The following is a 6000-nucleotide window of genomic DNA, read 5'->3' as shown; positions in this document are numbered from 1 at the left end:
ATTCAATTGCCCAGTTTAGGGTAATTATGCCTAATAAAACTGATTAATTTGTTAGTTTTTTTTAACTTAAAAAATATTACATTTAAAGTACTAAGTTTTAAAAATATTTTTAGCTGATCTTTGTATTATTAAATTATTCATTGAAGTTGGGGTCATAGTACGTCGAGATCTATTTTTTTTTTTTTTTTTACAGTCTATGGTCGCAATCCCAAGGTTCATTGCGATCCCAAGGTCCACTGCGGTTTTCCACGCGGTAAGTAAAAAGTAAACAAATAAAGACGATTTGTTGATTTAGATAAGGGGTTTGTTTAGAACTTTTATAAAAGCAGGGAAGTTATCTCCTGATGCATTAAATGACTGCAGACTTGATATAAATAAAGCATGTACTGCAAACTAGCGATGTTATCTAATTACATCTAAGTTCATTTATTAAAACATATATTTTCCCCACATATAGTCGTGCATAGCTCAGAACAATATAGTTATACATTTGAAGATGAGGAGCAGTGTTACCAGATTGTTGTTTTCCACAATAGTAATCGTCCAAAATCTAAATAAATTATGCAATATGCAATAAATATTACCTCTAATAATACAATTGTATTCATAACTACATCAATATTAAAGCAAATCAAGTGTTTCTCTTAAGTTTAAAGGCTACATTGTAACTGCAATTATTTTTCATGCCTTAAAAGAAACAAAAAAGCAGACATAACTGAAATTCTGCCTGTCTGAGCACATTTTATTCATTTTAGACCACAAAACTAATCTTTGTATTATTAAATACAGTCTCTTTCTGCCTATATATATATATATATATATATATATATATATATATATATATATATATATATATATATATATATAGTTGAAGTTAGAATTATTAGCCCCCCTTTTAATTTATATATTTAATTTAAATATTTCCCAAATTATGTTTAACAGACCAAGGACATTTTTACAGTATGTCTGATAGTATTTTTTCTTCTTGAGAAAGTCTTATATGTTTTATCTGGCTAGAATAAAAGCATTTTCTAATTTTTTAAAGTCAAAATTATTAGCCTATTAACCTAATTAACCTAGTTAAGCCATTAAATGTCACTTTAAGCTGTATAGAAGTGTCTTGAAAAATATCTAGTCTAATATTATGTACTGTCATCATGGCAAAGATAAAATAAATCAGTTATTAGAAATGAGTTATAAAAATCTTCTCTCTGTTAAACAGAAATTGGGGGAAAAATAAACAGAAGGGGGCTAATAATTCTAAGTATAAGGTGTTCAGATATGAATATTTTGTTTTTTTAGGTTCTTCGAATTACTTTAAATCCAATTTCCCAATTTTATTAATAAGCAAAAGGTAAAGGCACTTTTAGAACCCATGTTTATATTGTTAAATTGCACTTGTCCCTCTCTCTATCTCTGTTAACACATTTGTGTTTGTTTGTTTAATCCTTGTGTCTTTCAGTCTGTTTCTGCCTATCACAATGAGTGATTCAGAACTTTTTTGCATTTATTCTTCCACTACTATTGTATTAACGGAAAGAGACGCATAAGTTTTATTCTTACTATTGTTTATGAAAAACATTAAACTACAGTATAAGCTCACAAAATATAGTGGCTTAACTGTTTAAATCAATTTGTTCTATGTGTTGATTAGTGGCCAACCTTTTTTTTTATTTTACAGAAAGTGTTTTGTCTGATTTGTATGACACATAATAGACCATAAACTGATTCGGCTGTCCACATTGGAGTCCAGGAAATTAGAAGTCTGCTTATGCTGCTTGTCTACTAGTCTTGGGATAAGTTGAAATGTTATTAATGTTAATTTTCTGTTGTTTTAATCTTGTACAGCTCATAGGAACTCCAGTCGTCCCAACTGTGAGAGGGCCTTGCTCCAGTGACTGTTGGTGTGTACTTCATTGTTTCCATTAGTCCCTGTATCTGTAGACCTAGGTGACAGTGGGCTAGAGTGAAATTTTGGTTTTATTTAAACTAAGGCATAATGATGGCCTTTTTATCTCAGATTTGGTCATGCAAGTAATTAATTGATATCATAAAATATTTTTATATTCTTTCCATTGTAGGTGGAAAATATGTTGGTATAATTATTTTTAATAGACTGCCAAGATCTCAGCAGACATTTTTCTTAGATATTCTTGAGTGGGAGTCTGTGCAATACAAGGTGGATAGTATTTGCAAGAAGGATGTACTAGGTACTTTAAACTGTATGTGTTGAAACTAAATTAACAAGAAAACAGCTCTTTGATGTTCACCTAGTAAAATTAGATTAGAAGAAATAAACTGTCATGTACTTGTTCTTGACAGGAAGATTTGTGGACTACATTAACTAATGACACTACCTCCAAAGAGTTGCAAAAAGCTGTCCAAAGTTCCAGCACCCTCTTTAAGTCCTTCATTTTGGTGTTCCATGCCAAAGCACATGAGTTTTAATGTGAGATTGGTGAACTATATGAGCATCTTAAACTGTTGCCAAAATTTTGTTATTGCTTTCCAGGATATTGGCATACCAGGATAGGTGTGGTTTAACTGTTCGGAAGGAGGTTGGAACAGTGCAATGTTTCGTCTCTTGGATTGCAGTGACCAGACATGCTACTGTAACTCTCATGGTCATGTGCTGGAATTAGCAGATGTTCAACTATTTGGCCATCTCACTGACCTGTTGATATCAGAAGGTAAAGACATCCAGTAGAGTTTGTTTCAGATGTTCAGTAACCTATTTGAATAGTATTATGATTTTTGATTTCTTATCACTAGACCACAACAGCTCTGCAATGCAAGTTGCAAAACAGAATCCATGAAACTGGCAGTGACCGGAAACCAATTTGAAGACTTTGGTCTATGATGTAAAGAAGTGGGCAGATGGTGAGGAAATTATTATTAATATTACATATAGTCATGAATAATTGTAAGTGTTACTATTATTGTTTTGTATTTTCACTAGCAGAAGCAAAGACAACAAAAAACAGAAGGGATGTGGATGTCTTCGCCTTATAGCATGGTATGTACACTAGACTTCTGTCAGTTTTGATTCTTTAACAGTTGATGTATAATCCATGTGATACAACTTTCTTCTTATGAATACATTTCAGACACTGTCGATCTAACAACAACGAGAAGGGCGTTCAACATTATCCTGCTAGTAAGGACTCTTCAAGAGAACAGAGGATTCTTGTGGCAGAGATGGCCAACCATTATAAATACCAAATACCTTTCAACTCATCCTGGTTCCTTCAGAGAACTGTCCTGCTTGTGTGCTACTGAAAAGTATGTATTTGTATTATTTAGCACAAACATAAGCATAAGGCTACCCAGTCCAAAGGATGTTAATACATTTTAATGTGGTTGTGTTCTTCTTTTAAGATACGACATGTGGCCTAAACGAAGAGGGGTTAAAAGGTCTGTGGATCATCATTCTCAGAAAGCAACAAAATAACTGAGAAAAAAAAACTACGACAGGAGGGTGCAAGCTAGAGACCTGCAAGGTACCTGCATGTTTTGGCCGGAGCAGAGAACATACATTTTTTAAATAAAGCTCCAACTGATGAGTATGACATTGACTACAGATTTTCTTTTACTGTAAAGAAAGAAGACGATGACCTTAACACTGAATCTAAAGCATGTAATAAAATCTGAATTTCATAATCTATAACCAAATTGTTGTCTCTTTTTTTTCAAATACATATACATATACATGTACAGTATGTATGCATGCCTCTTAAATCAATCAGTGGTGTTAATTTGGAGCATTATTGAACGCCTAACTGCTTACAACATGTATAGATTTGAGGTACTCTATATGAAAATAAAATAAATACATTAACTGACATTGAGAGCTTTTAAAATATGAATTCTATGATGAAGAATGTGTATTGAATTTTTGCATATACTTGGCCAAAAAAATTTTATTATTATTATTATTATGGTCAACTGCTCAGATACCTCCAGTCAATATGTGGCTGAGTCAGGCAACCAGACTTCTACCACTTGAAAAATTTACCTATGATTTACATCAAAGATCTGATGTGTTCTGGCGCATTTGGTCCTCCTTCTGGATTTTTCTTGAGGGTACTCCATGACTATTTCTTCACCTTGGAATTATAAGGTTCTATCTGCGTTCTGAAGGATTTTGAGAAATTGAGCTTCAAAGTTTTTGCATTTCATAGCAAACAGTATGTGTGTAACATTTGTTTAAATAAAAAGTCTTAAAATTTAAACAACTTACAACATACAAAAAACATTCCATAAAGTTAATAAGTTGTCATTTAATAAGAATATGTCAATAACCCAATTTTGACAAACATGTCAGATAGAACCTTATAACTCTAAGGTGACAATATGTCTTTCTAAATTTGATTTATCTCCTTTTATTTTTGTCTTTGTTTTGTTGCATTTGCATGCATTTGTTAGAATGTCCAACAAAAACTGCTGTACATATTGTTACAAGATACCAGTACCACTGTTGTTCTGTTGAAAATTAAAATAATAATAATAAAATAAAAAAACTATTTGTACAATGTTCTATTGAATGCAAAAAAAAAAAAAAAAAAAAAAATCAAATGATGCCAATTAAAACATTTTCAAAACTATCAGAAAATCTATAAAATATGATTTTTGGTAGACATAATCCATCTCAATAGCTTATACTCACATATAAGTACAGCACAAAATTATTTTACTTTTAGTTTAGATCATCTGAAGGTTTGCATTTTTATTTTGTTGGTTAATGGTTATGTGTTATAATCATTTGGAGGTTTGAACTATTCACAGCATTTGTAAAGATTTCTTTTCGTCATTGTAACCTCATTTCTTACTATTTTCATGATTTTTACAATGCAGAAATTCTTACAAATCATTTGTTTAATAAAGAAAATAATTAGCAAATTAACCCGTGATGAAAACAATAATTAAATGCAGTGTCTACAAAATTATCCAGATTGAGTTTCACCACAAGACACAGTAAGTTGCATGGTGTAATACTAATTTGAATAAATATGGTATGGTAAAGGGGAAATTTTTATTTTAGACTTCAGTCCTTGGCTGAAGAAAGATAACAAAGGCCACGTTTGTCAGTATCTTAGTGTATAGTATGCTGTAATAACTGAAAACTGTTTAAAGATTATTATTATAGGGACACATGCAGGACAAAGACATTATGTGGAATCATTATTTCCTGGATTAAATACATAAGTTCATACATTGTCATCAAAACATATTGTTACACAAACAAGTTGAAGATTTAGAAAGTAAAAATATTCAGATAAAGAGTTTTTTTCAAAACAAATACAAAAAGTTTTTAAAAGGTTACATTTATAAACATTTACATATTTTAATATAACATCCATATTTCAAATAAAGAAGAAACAATTAAACCACATGATGACCATCAATGAAACTTCTTTTCCATGATTAATCCAGTGTCATAAAATCCACACATATTATTCAGAACACCAGTGAATTAACCAATTACTCATATAATTTGTGATGAATATTGATCACTATTGCCAATAACTAGTGATTTAAGAGTATACTGATGTTGTACAGCTTCTTTTCTAACACAACTGTACATGTGACAATAACAATGTCTTATTCATGTTGAAGATGATACATCTACATAGGTTTTACTGCCTTTCTACTCCCAGGGGATGTGTAGAGCCCCATGGAAAAAGAAAAAATTATTCACATTTCAAACATCTCTAACTCGAAGTCAAATTAGAATATATAAGGGAAAAACCACAACACTATTACTTATGCTATATTCAATAAATAATATTGGACATAGTTTTCAGATATATACTGAAAGTCAATAAAAGCTGTTTAAAAAAACACTCATTGTAAAACAACAAATTTATGTCTGGCTTTCACATATGTCATAAATATATGGACAATGACCTTATATAGATAGTCCTATGTTCATTAAAGATCGTATTTATTCCATTTTATTACAAAAATATTTTAAACTACATTACCCACAAGTCTTTGTCA

The 6000-nt window shown here is 30.8% G+C and overlaps 1 long non-coding RNA gene across 2 annotated transcripts; it reads left to right on the top strand.

Annotated features, from left to right (window-relative positions):
* The first annotated feature begins 1847 nt into the window (after positions 1-1847).
* LOC130242959 (uncharacterized) lies at positions 1848-3644 on the top strand. 2 transcript variants are annotated; one of them, XR_008839114.1, is made up of 6 exons: positions 1848-1904; positions 2513-2690; positions 2773-2880; positions 2963-3016; positions 3108-3282; positions 3379-3644. It is a non-coding gene; the product is annotated as an uncharacterized LOC130242959 (long non-coding RNA). The 2 variants fall into 2 exon arrangements; XR_008839116.1 differs by having other exon boundaries at positions 2960-3016.
* Positions 3645-6000: the final 2356 nt, after the last annotated feature.

The sequence above is a fragment of the Danio aesculapii genome, chromosome 1 (genome assembly GCF_903798145.1).
Source record: "Danio aesculapii chromosome 1, fDanAes4.1, whole genome shotgun sequence".
Lineage (NCBI taxonomy): Eukaryota > Metazoa > Chordata > Actinopteri > Cypriniformes > Danionidae > Danio > Danio aesculapii.
The sequence above is the reverse complement of the archived record's forward strand: the minus strand, read 5'-3'. Positions and strand labels throughout refer to the sequence as shown.